This window comes from Beta vulgaris, chromosome 8 (genome assembly GCF_026745355.1).
Source record: "Beta vulgaris subsp. vulgaris cultivar EL10 chromosome 8, EL10.2, whole genome shotgun sequence".
NCBI classification, from domain to species: Eukaryota; Viridiplantae; Streptophyta; class Magnoliopsida; order Caryophyllales; family Amaranthaceae; genus Beta; species Beta vulgaris.
In genome coordinates this window covers 59,918,493-59,936,402 of record NC_079209.1, presented here as the reverse complement: position 1 = coordinate 59,936,402, position 17,910 = coordinate 59,918,493, and the positions used below count along the sequence as shown (strand labels likewise).

At 35.7% G+C, this 17,910-nt stretch overlaps 2 long non-coding RNA genes and 14 other non-coding genes across 24 annotated transcripts; 15 read left to right on the top strand and 1 right to left on the bottom strand.

Moving 5' to 3' along the window:
- Positions 1-2,018: 2,018 nt before the first annotated feature.
- On the top strand, positions 2,019-8,911 carry LOC104902287 (uncharacterized). 8 transcript variants are annotated; one of them, XR_007269048.2, is made up of 4 exons: positions 2,019-2,154; positions 5,124-5,198; positions 7,488-8,023; positions 8,136-8,911. It is a non-coding gene; the product is annotated as an uncharacterized LOC104902287 (long non-coding RNA). The 8 variants fall into 8 exon arrangements; XR_007269049.2 differs by having other exon boundaries at positions 5,120-5,198; XR_007269047.2 differs by having other exon boundaries at positions 2,020-2,154; positions 5,144-5,198.
- On the top strand, positions 2,865-2,953 carry TRNAY-GUA (transfer RNA tyrosine (anticodon GUA)). The gene is given in 2 exon segments: positions 2,865-2,901; positions 2,918-2,953. It is a non-coding gene; the product is annotated as a tRNA-Tyr (tRNA).
- Positions 3,182-3,270, top strand: TRNAY-GUA (transfer RNA tyrosine (anticodon GUA)). The gene is given in 2 exon segments: positions 3,182-3,218; positions 3,235-3,270. It is a non-coding gene; the product is annotated as a tRNA-Tyr (tRNA).
- TRNAY-GUA (transfer RNA tyrosine (anticodon GUA)) lies at positions 4,706-4,799 on the top strand. The gene is made up of 2 exons: positions 4,706-4,742; positions 4,764-4,799. It is a non-coding gene; the product is annotated as a tRNA-Tyr (tRNA).
- Positions 4,934-5,021, top strand: TRNAY-GUA (transfer RNA tyrosine (anticodon GUA)). Its single transcript is given in 2 exon segments — positions 4,934-4,970; positions 4,986-5,021. It is a non-coding gene; the product is annotated as a tRNA-Tyr (tRNA).
- TRNAY-GUA (transfer RNA tyrosine (anticodon GUA)) lies at positions 6,929-7,022 on the top strand. Its single transcript has 2 exons — positions 6,929-6,965; positions 6,987-7,022. It is a non-coding gene; the product is annotated as a tRNA-Tyr (tRNA).
- A 1,122-nt stretch (positions 8,912-10,033) lies between the features above and the next one.
- LOC104902286 (uncharacterized) lies at positions 10,034-17,544 on the top strand. Of its 2 annotated transcripts, XR_007269255.2 has the most exons (4): positions 10,034-10,200; positions 12,261-12,359; positions 16,390-16,438; positions 16,598-17,544. It is a non-coding gene; the product is annotated as an uncharacterized LOC104902286 (long non-coding RNA). The 2 variants fall into 2 exon arrangements; XR_007269254.2 differs by having other exon boundaries at positions 16,390-17,544.
- Positions 10,608-10,694, top strand: TRNAY-GUA (transfer RNA tyrosine (anticodon GUA)). Its single transcript is given in 2 exon segments — positions 10,608-10,644; positions 10,659-10,694. It is a non-coding gene; the product is annotated as a tRNA-Tyr (tRNA).
- TRNAY-GUA (transfer RNA tyrosine (anticodon GUA)) lies at positions 11,258-11,345 on the top strand. Its single transcript is given in 2 exon segments — positions 11,258-11,294; positions 11,310-11,345. It is a non-coding gene; the product is annotated as a tRNA-Tyr (tRNA).
- TRNAV-UAC (transfer RNA valine (anticodon UAC)) lies at positions 13,032-13,105 on the top strand. The gene has a single exon. It is a non-coding gene; the product is annotated as a tRNA-Val (tRNA).
- TRNAV-UAC (transfer RNA valine (anticodon UAC)) lies at positions 13,581-13,654 on the top strand. The gene has a single exon. It is a non-coding gene; the product is annotated as a tRNA-Val (tRNA).
- On the top strand, positions 14,226-14,299 carry TRNAV-UAC (transfer RNA valine (anticodon UAC)). Its single transcript has one exon. It is a non-coding gene; the product is annotated as a tRNA-Val (tRNA).
- Positions 14,514-14,587, top strand: TRNAV-UAC (transfer RNA valine (anticodon UAC)). Its single transcript has one exon. It is a non-coding gene; the product is annotated as a tRNA-Val (tRNA).
- Positions 15,079-15,152, top strand: TRNAV-UAC (transfer RNA valine (anticodon UAC)). Its single transcript has one exon. It is a non-coding gene; the product is annotated as a tRNA-Val (tRNA).
- Positions 16,832-16,905, top strand: TRNAV-AAC (transfer RNA valine (anticodon AAC)). The gene has a single exon. It is a non-coding gene; the product is annotated as a tRNA-Val (tRNA).
- TRNAT-AGU (transfer RNA threonine (anticodon AGU)) lies at positions 16,966-17,039 on the bottom strand. The gene has a single exon. It is a non-coding gene; the product is annotated as a tRNA-Thr (tRNA).
- Positions 17,545-17,910: the final 366 nt, after the last annotated feature.

Here is a 17,910-nt window from a genome sequence, read left to right as displayed (position 1 = left end):
GATCTCCCTTCTTCCATTTACCTTTTTTCACTCATAAGTAAATAATAAGATTTTAGTGAGCCAATATAATATTTAAAAAATGTTAGAGAAAGTATGTAATAAGGCTAATTCTCCTCCTATTTAACCTCTTCACATTAGAAAATGCACTTTTACTTGGTCCCTCCATCTTCATGCTTTCTCCTTAATTCCCTCGCCTTCAATATCTCCCTCCTCCCCTTTGTGCTCCTTTTACTCATAGTTAATTTTGTGGGATCTTCCGTCCTACTCAACTAAAGAAGCTTACATATTAATGATATTAATGCGATTTATAGTCCGGTCCTAATATATTATTACATATTAATTTCTCTCCTATTAAATTCCGATTACATATTTACTTAGATGTTAAGAGTATGAAAATAACATAATCATTTGCAATGGAAAAATTCAGTATTAATGTATATAAGTTTTTGGTACAAGTCTTTGACTATATTATGGCATAGTTAACATTTTTTTTACCCTTACTTGGAAATAATAGTTTTTACACAATCTTGTAGGATCTATTTATTTGATTGTATCCGCCTATAATCTATTGTAGAATCTCAATCCTGAATTACATTGGTCGAGACACGACAACAATCAACCTTACTCTAAGTTTCGAAACATAATATATATTATGTTTCGAAACTTATCGATCATGTTTGTTAAGCTTGTGCTACTTTACTTGGATAGGCACAAGAGCCCAAGCTTCTCCGCAAGACTAGGGATGTTAGTAGGTAATGAATCCCATCCGGATTCGTGAATTCAGATCCGTTTTTAGCGTATCTGGATCTTCGAATTTTGGACCATACAGACCCGAGTAGGATATGGATCCTAATTTTTATAGAAGGATCCGGACGGGATCCTAAATTACTATCCGGATCCATTTACTTGTTTTTTAAAATTATTTTAAAATATATAATTAAAAGGGTTAAAATTAATGTTATTTATGCTTGGATTTGTTATATTAATGTTGAATGTTTGTTAACTTCAACCTAAAAAAATAAAGATGCTAAATGGCGTTGTTCTGTTCTTTAAAATCTATAATTATTGTGAAAATTAATGTCGTTTGAAGAAAATAGGTAAGGATCTGTAGGATCCATTGGATGGATCCTCAATTTTATTACCTAATGGATCTGGATCCTTGGGGATCCGATCTTGATCATAGTCGTTGACATTCCTATATACTACAACGGTGGACAACTGGTAATGAGCCTTCTCTTCTCTACTCTTAATAATGAGCAAATCTACATAATGTTTTTGAAGCTTGGTTGTTTGTAGATAGAGGCTTTGTTTCGCATAAACATTTTGGACAAGGTCTAAACGTTACTTAGGAATTTTTTCCTTCAATAATGCCAAAAAGGGGATTAATTCCCAAAATGTGCCACAAAAATTTTTATTTCCCTACGTACCGTCCACATAGGACGGCACGCGAAAAAAAGTTTTTTTTTGTTTTAGCGGAGGTAAACCGCTACTCGGAGTAGCGGTTTACTTCAAACAAAACCGCTACTCGGAGTAGCGGTTCTTTCACATAAACCGCTACTCGGAGTAGCGGTTTATGTGAAAGAACCGCTACTTGGAGTAGCGGTTTTGTTCCGCGGGTCCAACACACCAGTGCCAAACATGAGACACACCACCAAAATCTTGTAAACCGCTACTCAGAGTAGCGGTCAATTCTTATGAACCGCTACTCCAAGTAGCGGTTAATGTTAAATATAACCGCTACCTGGAGTAGCGGTTTTTATGCGTTAACCGCTACTCTGAGTAGCGGTTTTACTGCAGTTTAAAAAAAAAAAAAATTCTCGCGTGCCGTCCTACGTGGACGATATGCAGGGAAATTTTATTTTTTGGGGCACATTTTGGGAATTAATCCCCTTTTTGGCATTATTCAAGGAAAAAATTCCGTTAGAGAAAAAAAAAAAAAAAACGAGTGTTTGGCAAGGTAACGATTATAATAGCTGGTAGGGATTAGGAATATAGGATAGATTAAGAGGGCGATAACTTTACCATTTAAACTAGATAACACATAAAATTTGTGATATAAGGAGATTCATTTCCTAGATGAACTTTTTTTCTCATCCTGCTGAAATGCTTTGCTGGGATCTACAAATCTTTCAGACCCCATATCCCAAGTCAACTGTAAGTCTTTTTCAATAATTATTCTCCATTTTCTCTCGTTTAATTCACGCATTATTTCTTTGGTTGTGGAATAATCGTGCGAATCATGAATGGGGATTTTTTTATTCGAACCCTAATTTTCAAATGCTTCTTGTCTATTTTTTACTTTCTTTTGTTTCATTTAAATTCCTTGTTGATTGTTATTATTTGATTGAATTCATGTCTGATTGTGGCAAGAACGTGTGATTTTATTTGCAGAATAAAACCCTAAAATTTCGCTGGATTTTAATGGTATTGTTATTATTATGCAAAATTCTCTACTTGCTCATTAATTATGGAATATTATGTGTATTTTGGGGGTTGAGATGTCAAATAGCCTTGGATTTTATTGGTTTTGTTATTATTATTTTGTGATCATTGTACAAAAAGAGCAAAAATTTTCTGATTTTGTTTGATTATATCGAATTAATTAAGTAGAACATTATGCAAAATTCTCTAGTTGCTCATTAGTTATGGAATATAATGTGTATTTTGGGGATGGAGATGTCAAATAGCCTTGGATTTTATGGGTATTGTTATTATTTATTTGTGATCAGTGTACAAAAAGAGCAGAATTATTCTGATTTTGTTTGATTATATCGAATTAATTAAAATAACATTATGCAAAATTCTCTATTTGCTCATTAGTTATGGAATATTATGTGTATTTTAGGGCTTGAGATGTCAAATAGCCGACCTTAGCTCAGTTGGTAGAGCGGAGGACTGTAGTTGATCAAGCAGTGTAATCCTTAGGTCGCTGGTTCGAATCCGGCAGGTCGGAGTTTCCTTTTTCACTTGTGACTGTTCCATGGGTTCATATCACTCGAATCTAGCTTCCATACAATTTTTTTTGGTGACTGTTTTAGCAATTAAACATAACTTCTCTAATTTGTTTCGAACTCAGTTGAAATAGCTTGTAACATGTATTTTATGTAGATTCTATTGTTGTTGTTAAGTTTAGGTATTAAGATAAACATAAATTCTTGAGTATAGCTAGATTAGCAAAAACCCGACCTTAGCTCAGTTGGTAGAGCGGAGGACTGTAGTTGATCAAGCAGTATAATCCTTAGGTCGCTGGTTCGAATCCGGCAGGTCGGAATTTGCTTTTTTACTTGTGACTGGTTCATGTGTTCATATCACTGGAATCTAGCTGCCATATGATTCACTTTTTTGGTGATTATTTTAGCAACTAAATATAACTTCCCTATTTTGTTTGCAAATTTGTTGAAAGAAGTTGTAACATGTATTTCATGTGGATTTCATTGTTGTTGGTTAGTTTAAGTATTAAGATAAACAAATATTCTTGAGTATAGCTAGTTTAGCAAAGACCCGACCTTATTCAGTTGGTAGAGAGGAGGACTGTAGTTGATCAAACAGGTTTATCCTTAGGCTGCTGGTCCGAATCCGGCAGGCTCCAGTTTGCTCTTTTACTTGTGATTGGTTCATGTTTTCATATCATTGGAATTTAGCTGCCATGTAATCCACCTTTTTGGTGACTAGCTGAAAGAACTTGTAGCATGTATTTCTTGTGGATTTCATTGTTGTTGATTAATTTAGGTATTAAGATAAACAAAAATTCTTGAGTAGAGCTGTTTAGCAAAGACCCGATCTTAGCTCAGTTTGTAGAGCAGAGGACTGTAGTTGACCAAGCAGGATCATCCTTAGGTTGCTGGTTGGAATCCGGCAGGTCGGATTTTCCATTTTGCTCTGAGGAACTTTTGCCTACAGATTTCATTCTGTTCGCTTCTATTTCAAGTTAACTCACAATTACTGTGATGCTAGAACTTAAATCAGTTTAACCTGCTGTGTTGGCTAATTCCGGTGACAAAGTAATCAAGATATTAATTTTTTTTGTTGCTCATCGTTGATCTTGAAGAGTTGAGAAGGAAATTAAATGTGCTAGCCAGTCCTTTTACTCTTTGAATCTTATGATGGGGTGTATAAATACGGGATTAAGGTTTAAACTGAAATATAGTCTTGTAAAGTATGACATGATCAGATCTTAGCGTAGTCAGTAGAGCAGAGGACTGTAGTTTGTCAGACAGATGATTTTTAGGTTGATCCAGCAGGTTGGATTTCTGTGTTTCTTTTTTTATCCTAATGTCTTATTTCTGCGGCATGCCTGTTCTCTATTCTGACATGGCCTTTGTCATGACATTCTTAAACATGTTTATTAGCATAGATAACAGATAAAAACAGTAGATTAATAACATAAAATAAAGATTATGTGAGAGAGAAAGATGATTAGGGAAGAACAAGTGAAGATATGATTGAATTTGATGATTAAACTCTTGTGAGAGGAATAACATTCTCCCAAGCTAACACTACAAATTTCTCACCACAATTTTCAACATACTAATCCCTTTCTAATGTTTTCTTATTTACAGTATTACTCCTATAACTAACTCACTTATATTCCTCCTCAAGATACTAATAATTGCACTACCCAATATTCCCCTCATACTAATATTGATTGATAGCAGTTTAATGCACCATTAACATATAAAGACTCCCCACAGCCACACTGCAAGAACCGACCTTAGCTCAGTTGGTAGAGCGGAGGACTGTAGTTGGTCAATGACTCACAGATAATCCTTAGGTCGCTGGTTCGAATCCGGCAGGTCGGATTTTGATTGTTTTTTCTGTCATTTTTTCTTAACATGAATGTCATTAAGCATTACATTGGCTATGTTTTTACATTATTGAACATGTTTGAAGCATCATTAGAATATAATAGCCTTCCACTTCCACACTATCAGAACCGACCTTAGCTCAGTTGGTAGAGCGGAGGACTGTAGTTTGTCAAACAGATAATCCTTAGGTCGCTGGTTCGAATCCGGCAGGTCGGACTTTTGTTGCTTGTTATTTTTTCCCTTCTTCTTTCTGTCGTCTCTCCTTAGCGTGATTTTCTCTAGCCTAACATGGACTTTGTCATGTTGTCACATAGCCAGAACTGACCTCAGCTCGTTAGTTGGGTGCAGGATGACCCAGAGATAATCCTTAGGTTACTGGTTCGACTCTGGCAGGTCAGATGCCTTTTTGCTTTTGGTTCTTGTGAAATCTATCATGTTAAGTCCGAAATTCTCTATGTAACAGTGATACCTTACTACAGTAAGAGTTTTTATTTTGGGTTCTGATGACAGTATACCATTAATCTTGCTCTTTCTTTTCTTTCCTTGTCATGTTAGGTTTTATTTGTTCCTGAAGAAGGATCAACTGATTTAGAGAGTTGATCTACACAATTTATCTTTTTTTATTCAATTGGTTCTGCTGTTTAGTTGGTTATCACAAATATCGAAGTACTGAAGTTCGTTGGTTCTAGTCCCAAAGATGGTCATCAATTTCCTTTTCTACTCAACTGTGATGATGACTAGCATGTAGCAATCTGTTCTTTCTATATACTCTTATTGTGATACAAGTTCCTTTTTTAGCTGCTTTTGTCAACTCATATTTTTACTTTTCATTTTGCTTTCAAAAGTTTTCTATATTTTCCCTTTGCTGAAACCTTATTATTGCTGTGATTTCATGATTTGTCAATAAATAGGATTTATTTGGCATGCTAGTCTGGTTTGGCGGCTAATCCTGTGACAGGGAAGTACATGAAATATTGAAAGGTTCAGAAAGAATATGCTTTTCATCTCTAATATTGATAGTTAACAATTGGATTCATGTGAATTCTAAGCTAGTCTGTTTAGTGTTCACTTTTGGATTCTTTATATAGGAATTTTTAATCATTGGATATAAGGGAAAAGGGAATGAAGAATTGTACTGGTGTACTATTCTTAGTTGTGCGATATGATCTCATTGATCTGACCTTAGCTAGAATAGCTACTTCCATAAAGGCATGAAGCAAATGACCGTAGACTGTAGTTGTCCAAACAGGTAATCCTAGTTCACTGGTTGAATTCAGCAGGTCAGATTGCTGTTGTATATTTACTTTAAGTCTTCTTTTCGTGACATGTTAGTAACTAGTATGATGTATCACATTGGACTCTGTTGTGAGATTAAAACATGTTTGAAGTAATTAGAATATAATGCATTTCCACCATAGCAACACTACAAGCACCGACCTTAGCTCAGTTGGTAGAGCGGAGGACTGTAGTTGGTCAATGACTCACAGGTTATCCTTAGGTCACTGGTTCGAATCCGGTAGGTCGGATTTTTTCTCTCTATTTCATCTATTTTCCTTAAGACGATTTTCCTTGAGTATTAAGTTGACTTTGTCTTTACATTATTGAACATGTTTGAAGCATATTTGGAATACAATAACTTTCCTTACTCACATTAGACCTTAGCTCATTGGTAGGCTGGAGGACTATAGGTGGTAAATTTCCCACAAATTATCTATAGATAGCTGATTTGAATCTGGCAGATGGGATTTCTGTTGTTTTCATCCTTTTACTCCTTTCCATGGCATGCCCATTATCTAGTATGTCTTGGTCTTTATCATAAAATTGTCAAACATGTTTGAAGCAACGTTACCATATAATGACTTTCTCTAGTCACATTGCAAGAACCGACCTTAGCTCAGTTGGTAGAGCGAAGGACTGTAGTAGGTAGATGACCCACAGATTATCCTTAGGTCGCTGGTTCGAATCCGGCAGGTCGGATTTCTAGTGTTTTATTCTTTTGTCTTCTTTCTTTGGCATGGTTTTTCTCCAGTCTTACATTGACTTTGTCATAAAGTTATTAAACATTTCGAAGCAAGTCAAGCAACATTACAATATAATGAATCTTTACAGTCACATTGCAAAAACCGACCTTAGCTCAGTTGGTAGAGCGGAGGACTGTAGTTGGTAAATGACCCACAGATTATCCTTAGGTCGCTGGTTCGAATCCGGCAGGTCGGATACTTTTTTTTCTACTGATTTCTTGCACACTCTGAGATGTGAAATTCTCCATGGAACAGTGATGCATTCCTAGGGTAATTTCATACGTTTGTATTCTGGCTTTTGATGACACTACAATAAGTCAATAATTGATTTATTTGCTTTCTCATTTCTAAATTAGCATGTTGGATTGTTTATATTGCAGAAGAAGGTTTACCTTTTGATTGAAAGTATTGATCTGGAGTTTATTTTTATCTATCTAATGCTCTCTAATCGTTCCATCATCTAGTTCATCGTCACATCAGTCTCACACACTGTAGGTTTCCAGTTTCAGAATACCCCGTCTATCTAGCCCCCTCCCCTCCTCTTCTGTGAAGCTGACTGAGCATGTATCAACATGGTCTTCCTACCTTTCGTTAGTATTATTGTGATATAAGCTTCTATTGCGTTACATTTGTAACTTGATTTCCTTTTGTCTTAGTTTAGATGAAGCAGAATATCTGGTATAAGCAAACAATTCACAAAGGAAGCATTAGAATTGACAAATATCTGTACTTGCAAACACAGCCCTCAGTACAAGAACAGACAATGAAAACAAGTCCGGGCCATTGGATGTGATTATGTGAATGTCTCAAATATTACATGTCGACAGAAGCTATAAGCTGTTATTATTTCTTTAATTCTGCCATCTGCTGTTCAAAAAGAAAATCAAAATTAATGCTCTTATTGAGAGTCGAATTCAAGACCTCTCGCTTAATAAAAGGGTACTCTAACCAACTGTGCTACAAGAACGCTTTGCCTTGCTAGTCAATGGGTTTTTTCAATTGATACTTAACAGTTTTTGCCTAATTCTGCATAGGCAGTTCTTTTTAGTTTTTCCTGTTTTCAGCTCGATCGTATCCATGACAGGTAGAGTCATGTTGTGGTCTTTGAAATTCGGAGTACCAAACTCCAGTGACTGAACTTGTAGTGTTTATCAGCTCATTCAGTATCTTGCATGAAGTATATCTTTCTCCCTGGTGGTAAGAATGATGTCCTCTCTCAGTTTTTCGATTCGAGTCTTAGCTTTTATTCATATGAATGTTTATCAATAATTGCCTTACCTGCCATTCGGCTCTTTGATACTCTATGCAGTCAAATGGGAACTTTTTTACAATTAGAAGTTTGATGAAATTGATTCAATATTCTATGATGAAGTTCAGACTGCAAGGAGCTTTGCATGACAAGGTTGGTCGCTTGTTTGAAATGTGAATCTGGCAGCCTGCAGGTCCCTGTTTTGGCCTCTACAAGACTGCAAGTTACTTATCCTGCAATTCTTATTTAATTTGAAATCTTCCCATGATGGGGTTTTCCTGTTGAACTACCTCAGATAATTTCTCTACTCTCATGGCTGTGAAATGATGTCTTAGTCAACAATAACATCATACTTTTTGACTTGCTAATAACAAACATATAACTAAATTCAAGAATAAGTAATGAAAATTATGGCATCAACAGAAATTGATGGCGATTGGGGGCCCCTTATATTAATGCTTTTGGAGCCTACAGTTTTAGGCTTCAAAGGATAAAAATCTAGGCTTGGACATAGATGGATACACTTACATTAACCTCATGGAGGTTTGTCTTATTACTCTTTGTCTTTTTTTTTTTATTATTATTTGGTAAGATGGATAACCTTTGGACTGTTCTCGCACAATTCCCAACCCAGAGTCCCAGGCAGGCACTAGGAAGGAGGGCGAGTTGTAAGGAGAATTCTCCTCCAAGTGCCGCTCGCCTGATGGGATTCTAACCCCTGGAGGTAATGAGAGTACGTAGTACTCTTGTCGTTGTATGCACTATCTTATTTTAAGTTTGGGAAATACGTGTCGTAATTCCCTACAACTCAATATTTATCACCATCTTGCCTTGTATTTCTTCAACCCTTTCAAATATTGAGGCCAATTGAGTAAATGACTATTCATCCATTACGAAGCTTGCGTGGGGTTTTTAGCAAGGATTTCACCTTGTAAGCTCAAGGTCATGTGATCAAATCTTGGTGATTTCCTTATACTTTCACCCCTCCCAAGTGCTTGACTTCATAAGGTTAGAACAGGGATTTGTAACTATAAGGGATGAGTTCTAATTAGGTGACTTGGTGGTGGTCATCCATCTTATTTACAAGTTACAAAATAAAATTCAGATCAAAGACAAATTCCATCACCTTATTCTAAAAGAGCTACTCGTTCATTCTGAAAAATTAGGAGACTACATTAGTATTTTGACCCAAAAGGAATAAAATTATAAATATTTATATTAATTAGGTCATTTGGATGTTAATTTGCCATGTGCTAATGACTCTTTTAAACTCATACTTGTATCTTATGAAAATAAGTTCTAGAAACCTTTTATTAGGGCGTGTTCGGCAATATTGTTTGAAGTAGTTTTTAGTGTTTGGATTAAGTAAAGTCTTTAGTAAGAGTGAAAAATAATGCCGGGTAAAGTAAAGTTTGAAATAGTTTTTGAAATTTGACTATTGTTTTGGAAAAGTTATAAATATTAGATTTTGGAGTCATTTTGAACATTATATAGTTTTTTTTTGTTGTTATAACTTTATTTTTTTAACTTTTAATAGTAACTCAATGATTTAACTTCCTATTAAAATGAAATGCAGTACATTCCTGATCGTTCTCATTAATCGTTCTTTTCTTTTCATGTTTTGTTGATATAGTATGGAGCCATCATCATGCACAGTAATCAGTATAGCATAGGAAGGGGACTCAATCTTATACGAGTCACCACTCTACCGTTTAATTGCTAGTTTTATCAAACACTAATTATCATAAAAGTAATTTTCATAGTTAACTTATGACCTGACAACTAACTGCTACTGCAATATCTAACAGCTATCACTAAAGCATACAACTAATCGTTATAACAACTACTTTTGTCGAACACATCCTTAATAAATTTACATAAATCCTTACCTCAACTTTATAAGAAGTTTCGATATATATCCTCCCAGAATATACTTCTATGAAAGATTTGTACTTCATATGAGTTTTTTTTACTAAAATCCCCGTTTAATCGTAAATAAAAGCTTTACTAAAATCATTTCTGCAAAAACTCTAAAAAATATGCAATAAACAAAATCGACGATATTTCAGAGACGAAAAGGTCAATATATAGAGAGAAAGTATTTCCAGATTCAATCAAGTCAATGGTAAGTTTCCTCTGTGTCAAATTTATTGTTTTAATTACGATACTCTTTGTTTAGTAGTGGAGAAATCGTGCAAATTGTTAATCATAAGTTTAATTTATCGAAACCCTAAAATTGTATTCTTGAACTTATTCGCGGAATTCTGCATTGATTGATTGATTGATATGAATTCAACTTTTTCTTTGATTATATGTTTAATATGCCTGTCGAATTATTAGAACTTGCGAAAATTGAAACCCTAGAATATAGCTGACATGTAGATTATGATATTTCTTCGTTTTTACTGGGATTTCTTTTAAAATAATTTTGTACTCAGGTTGTTTCCAATTTGATGAAGTCAAATGAATATGTTATCATTGAGGAGCGATAATTGTATATAATGTTGAAAAGTTTAGAAAAAAGTTAAAGAGCCGACCTTAGCTCAGTTGGTAGAGCGGAGGACTGTAGTTGTTAGCAGATTAATCCTTAGGTCGCTGGTTCGATTCCGGCAGGTCGGAAAAAATTTGTTTTTTGGCTCCCCCATGGCTTGGGGTTGAGAGTGGGTTGTTGCTTAAAATAACTTCAGCCTGTGAATCTATATGGGGTTGAGGAGGTGAATTTGATGAGAAGTTTTTATCTTTCCAGGGAAGGGACTGATGTTTTTCGGTTATTGTAGGAGGACATTATGTTTAGTAAAGAGGGAGAAGTTGCCTTTAAACTATATAAGTCTTTCGCTTGTGTCAACAATTGATGTAAATTGATTGGAGAGGTCTTTCTAAGTTTCAACAGGAGCATAAGTAAGTAACTAAATGATTTGTTGCTTTTTCATTGTTGTACTATGTTAGAAAGAACCCTGAAAAGGAGAAAGAAGCCGACGTAATGATATTTTTAAGTAGTCTGAGTAGTTAGAGACTTAGAGGTTTGGACTTTGGAATACATAACTTCAGATGCTGCTTTTCCATTTGCTATTGATCCAAAAAGATCGAATAATTAGATACTCCTCCCATCAAAGTTTGATTTTATTAACATGGTTTGGTAAAGATTGGATTGTAGTGGGTTAAGCCATTATTTTGGACATGATCCGACCTTAGCTCAGTTGGTAGAGCGGAGGACTGTAGTTTGTAAAACAGAGAATCCTTAGGTCGCTGGTTCGAATCCGGCAGGTCGGAGTTCTATTTTTTTTTTTTTTGATATATCTCATACTTCCTTGGCATACTTTTTATGGTCTTACTACATGCATGTTGACTCTGCATATGCCATTTGTTTCACTTTGAGTTACGTTTCCATACTACATAGTACATTGATGATCTTGTTTGTCTACAAAATGAGTGCATAAATGCCAGAGGAATTCAATATATGAACACTATTTTGTAAATTAATTACTCCATTCACTCAACATATCACTAGTCTACTAACTTGTCGCCGGAGATTTATTGCATTGATCTAATAGATTTTAATTTTTTTTTGTAGTGACGTACGATATTGACTTCATTTTGTATTGGTGGAGTTGCCTGATCTGATCTAATCTCAGTTGGTAGAGCGGAGGACTGTAGTTATCCTGTGATCCCAAGATAATCCTTAGATCGCTGATTCAAATCCGGCAAGTCGGACTTTTTTTTTTGCTTCCAACACAATTTGTCCTTTTCCTTGAACTTCTTAGTTCTATTGTCTCAGATTTTTCTCTTCCATCTTTTCCTACTTCCTAGGAATAATTGCTTTGTGAAATCTCACATACACTTTGTCATGTCATATGTCATATGTATGGAATACCATGCAATATAATGGCCTTTCTGACACCAAGTTAGGAAACCGAGCTTAACTTAGTTGATACAGTGACTGTAGTTGGCCAGTATCTCTTCTGCATTTGCCACTTCTTCCAAACTCTTTTCCTTTTCTGCATTGGGATGGTCTTTATTGATTGATATTTGTAAGAAAGGCAACAGTATCGCAGGATCAAGCTGATACATAATCTATATTTCCCGAACATTTCCTTGACATTTTTGCCAGTCTACATTCTACAGAGATCCACTTAACTTGTCTGATTTCTTATAATAGCATAATGGGTTGACCTCTTTCTTTTGCAGGATATGCATGACCGACCTTAGCTCAGTTGGTAGAGCGGAGGACTGTAGTTGGTTTGTGACCCACAGATTATACTTAGGTCCCAGGTTCGAATCCGTTAGGTCGGACAACTTTTATCTCCTTCTGAAATTTGTTCTTTTCCATAAGTTAATTAATTCCATTTTTTGTTTATATTGTTGTTTATTCAATTTTTTTTTGTGTGGTACAAGGAGAATATCATTTATAACGTTTGCTTTTAAGTTAACATGGGCTTGTTTAGTTACTTTTAATCGACATAAGAATGTAGATCTTGTCTGGACAATTAGTAAAACAATTAACTTAGCTGAGTTAGGAGGATGGATGATTGTATTTGGTCAATGACTCGGAGAATTTCCTTAGGTTTGATATAAGAATGTAGATCTTGTCTGTCCAGTTAGTAAAACAATGAAATTAGCTGAGTTAGGAGGGTGGATGATTGTATTTGGTCAATGGCTCGGAGAATGTCCTTAGGTTTGACATAAGAATGCAGATCTTGTCTGGCCAGTTAGTAAAACAATGAAATTATCCGAGTTAGGAAGGTGGATGATTGTATTTGGTCAATGACTCGCATAATGTCCTTTGGTTTCTGGTTTGAATGTAGTTAAGTGAGATTCTTTCTCTGTTTTCCTTGTGAAATATCCAAACAGGTTTTCTACTTGTTTACCACTTTACCTGTGTGAATCTGCTCTCAGAGTGGAGGATATGGTTAAGTCTACTAGCATATGATCTAGGGCTATTCACAATCTGTATACCATGGTGTTGTGGTGTAGTTGGTTATCACATCAGTCTTACACACTGAAGGTCTCCGGTTCGAGCCCGGGCAACGCCAAATTATTCCCTTTTTCCTTTTGTTCAGTAAAGTATAGCCATCTATTCCGATCTGAGGTTCTATATCTCTTCTGTATGTGTGTCTTCTGTATATTTGAACTTGTATTTCACCATAAACAGTGTCTTTGTTTCCTTTTCTTCTGTCAAGTGAAGTATAGCATATAACCTGAAGCTAGGCACAATCTGTATCTCATGGTGTTGTGGTGTAGTTGGCTATCCCTCATTCTTACATACTGAAGGTCTCTAGTTTCAGCCAGCCAACGCCAAATTGTTCCCTTTTTCTTTTTGTCAAGTAAAGTATAGCTGTATGAATTTATTCCTCTACTGTTCAGATCTGAGGTTCTGTATATCTTTTGAATGTGTGTCTTCTGTAGGTTTTAACTTGTAGTTCACCATCAACTAGTGTATTGTTTCCTTTTTCTGTGTCTAGCGAAGTATACCATATGATCTAGAGCTATGCTCAATCTGTATCCCATGGTGTTGTGGTGTAGTTGGTTATCACGTCAGTCTTACACACTGAAGGTCTCCGGTTCGAACCCGGGCAACGCCAGATTATTCCCTTTTTTTTATTACTAAAGTATAGCTTAATGAATGTATCCTTCTACTGTTCAGATCTGAGGTTCTGTGTTTCTTCTTAGGCTCCGTTTGGTAGAGCGTAAAACATTTTCAGTGTAAAATGATTTTCATGGAAAACAATTTACAATGGAAAACACAATTCTAAAAGTAGTTTTCCGTTGTTTGGTTCGATGTAAGAAAAATGATGAAATGAAAGGAAAATGAAAGGGAAAGTAAGGAGGTAGTGAGAGGAGTGTACAAGAGAAATAAGGAAAATAGTTTTCCCTTCATTTTGAAAGGAAAATGGTTTTCCATTATTGGGAGAGCAATTTTACCCCAAGGGAAAATGGTTTTACACTCTTTTGCCAACCAAACAATGTAAAACTGAAAATAGAGGAAAACCGTTTTCCTGGAAAACGTTTTACGCCCTACCAAACTGAGCCTTAATGTGTGTTTTCTGTAGATTTTAACTTGTAGTTCAATATTAACTAGTGTATTGTTTCCCTTTTTCTCTGTCAAGTAAAGTATACCATAGGATCTAAAGCTATGCACAATCTGTATCCAATGGTGTTGTGGTGTAGTTGGTTATCACGTCAGTCTTACACACTGAAGGTCTCTGGTTCGAACCCGGGCAACGCCAGATTATTCCCTTTTTTTTGGGCTAGTAAAGTATATCTTAATGAATGTATCCTTCTACTGTCAGATCTGAGGTTCTGTATATCTTCTGAATGTGTGTGTTCTGTAGATTTCAACTTGTTGTTCATGTTCACCATTAGCTAGTGTATTGTTTCCCTTTTTCTCTGTCAAGTAAAGTATACCATAGGATCTAAAGCTATGCACAATCTGTATCCCATGGTGTTGTGGTGTAGTTGGTTATCACGTCAGTCTTACACACTGAAGGTCTCCGGTTCGAACCCGGGCAACGCCAGATTATTCCCTTTTTTTATTAGTAAAGTATAGCTTAATGAATGTATCCTTCTACTGTTCAGATCTGAGGTTCTGTGTTTCTTCTTAATGTGTGTTTTCTGTAGATTTGAACTTGTAGTTCAGTATTAAAAAGTGTATTGTTTCCCTTTTTCTCTGTCAAGTAAAGTATACCATAGGATCTACAGCTATGCATGATCTGTATCCCATGGTGTTGTGTTGTAGTTAGGTTATCACATCAGTCTTGCACACTGAAGTTTGCCGGTTTGAGCCCGGGCAACGCCAAATCATTTCCTGTTTCTTTTTGTCAAGTAAAGTATAGCTATATGAATTTATTCCTCTACTGTTCAGATCTGAGGTTCTGGATATCTTCTGAATGGGTGTGTTCTGTAGGTTTTAACTTGTAGTTCACCATCAACTAGTGAATTGTTTCCTTTTTCTCTGTCTGGCAAAGTATACCATATGATCTAGAGCTATGCACAATCTGTATCCCATGGTGTTGTGGTGTAGTTGGTTATCACGTCAGTCTTACACACTGAAGGTCTCCGGTTCGAACCCGGGCAACGCCAAACTATTTCCTTTTTCTCTTTGTCAAGTACATGATAGGCTGATAGCTATATGAATGTACTTCTACTATCCAGATCTGAGGTTCTGTATTACCTCTAAATGTCTGTGTAAATTTTTAACTTGTAGTTCACCATTAACTAGTATATTGTGCATGTTCATAATTGTTTAGAAAACCTCAATATTTGAACATGAGTTCGAGTTATCAAAACCTTAGGAGCATGATCCATCTGTTTGTGTTTGTGAAAGTTCATCTCCTTCTCCACAAAATGGTTTATTTTTTCTTGTAATAAATTGGAAATCTGATCTCGCTAAATATGAAATTGTATGAAGGAGCTATTTGGTATGAGAGTGAAGAAAGCACTACCACAAACCACCACTAATGGCCTGACCACCACCTACCACTGCCTCTTCTTCACTGATGTCACTTGCCCGAAGTACCACCATCAATCACCCTGTATTCACCACCAGGTCCGCCAAGGCAACCCCGCAACCTCTGCCATCTGCACAAACTCTCAAATATCACCATGCTTCCCTCTTTGATCATCATACCACCTGCCCAAACCATCATCCACGTCATTCCTCTTCCCGGATCAGCAGCCACCACCGCCCAAATCTCTGTAATCTTTCATTATAGCTGCGACAAAACCACCATTCCCTATCATGCTTCCTCTAACACGGTAACACCACTACAAAGTACAAACTCCCCACAAATTCCTTCAGTTGATTCTATTAAACTTACCATATAGGCATATATGTTACTTTGTCTTTGTTCCATGTGTACATGCTAGGATTCTGACTATTGTACTATAATGAACCACTGATTTTTCCGTATTCTGGATTCAAGTTTTCTGATCTATTTTGCTAAAAGTGAATCATTATAAGAGGGGAAATGTATGAGGCAGAGCTGCGATCTCCCTGACAGTCTGGCCCCAGAGAACAAGGTTTACTATTCGTACCATTTTAGACTTCATCTTTGGATATACAGCTATGAATGAGCCTATGAGTATTTGGTAAGACCTTTCCGTTTTCAATTGGGAAGGAGGCTCTTCTGGCTAGAGAACAAAATAAAACTACAGTGGGTTCTCACCATTTTTTGATGATGTTTTCTCCCATGAAATCAACCATTAGTCTGTGTCCAACATACTCAAATGAGGTTTCCATTCTGAGCTACTGTTTATTAAGAAAACTTGGCACCCTAGGATGATCTTTATTTCAGAAAGATGTGTTTTTCTACTTCAGGTGCTAGAAGAATGGTCAGAAAATCACAGAACTACTACACAGCCCACAGGTATGTTGTTTGAGGACTTTTGAGCCCGGCGATATAGTTTAATTCTTTTACCTGGTTTTCTTTAAGTTTTTCCCCAGTTAAGTCTTTTTAATCTTTCATGTTAGGTATGTTATCTCATTTTTTATTTGTTATCTAATTAACCCATATTTGGATTTACAGTCACTCGTTTAATATCCGTGTTCGAAATGTCGAAATGTAATCTGCTTATCTGCCTGTGCCTCTGGATAACAGGTAACATTCCCTTGTAAGGTTTAGTATCATCAAGTATGAACTGACTTTTTAACTTTGATAAATTTAGCAGGTATATAGTTGTTTGAGGAAAAGTAAGGGTATATACGTTTGCTATTGAATAATTCCAAACATAACCAATTCTGGACTACTTAACTTTCAAATGGTGTCGTGGTGTAGTTGGTTATCACGTCAGTCTAACACACTGAAGGTCTCCGGTTTGAGTCCGGGCGACGCCAAACTCCAAAGTTTTTTGTGAAATCAAATTTTGTTTGGGAGAAAAATAGCAAAAAAACAATTGCTCTCGTTGAGAGTCGAACTCAAGACCTCCCGCTTACTAAACGGGTGCTCTAACCAACTGAGCTACGAGAGCATCTTTAATAAATAGTATGTGGCTTGTAATTTTAAAAATATAATTGTCAACTGAACTCAAGATCTCTTTACTTCTGCAAGTAAACAGTATTTTGCAAATGTTCACAATCAGGAGAACAACAATTTGTTAAATTAGATCTCTTAATATCAATATTAGTAGTTGGTCTTGTAAGAAGTAAAATTAGACACGGTCCAAGCTCAATATTAAGAGGAGAACATACCAAATTTTTTAATATAGTGACTAGTTTAATTTATTTAGGGATCAGGTTAATTTATTTCGTGATCAGTTTAATTTATACGGTAATGACTTTCTTTAATCCATTTAGTGACTAGTTTAATCCATTTAGTAACTAGTTTAATTCGTTTGGTAAAACTACCAAGTTATCTTTTTGAAATTATCTGTTGTAGTTCGATAATCAAGAAAAAAAGGAAGGAAAAGAGAAGGGATGATTAGGATAGTGTTGGGTTAGAGTGAAATGGAATGGGCTGGTTAGAAAATTTCAGTCTTAGAATCGTCTAATTTTATGTTAAAATTAGACCGCCTATTTAAATAATTTACTAGATACATGAAATTCAAAATTATCCATTTTATGAAAGTAAAATTGTTCGCCTTTTGTTCTATCATTTTTTAATCTTCTGAAAATTAATTGTGACGTCACAAGGATCTTGCGATACTTTCATATATGTTTTGTTTTGTGATATGACACGACTAGATGATGTGCTCTATATTTTCGCAAGAAACCTTAATTGTATACCTTTTTTGAGATAGATGAAACGGAAGATCCTATTGAACTGAAATCTCTCGTATGTATAACCAATTAGTTTTGTTGGTTCAGACTCCTTGGGGAGAGGAGGATGGTAAAGAAAACTCC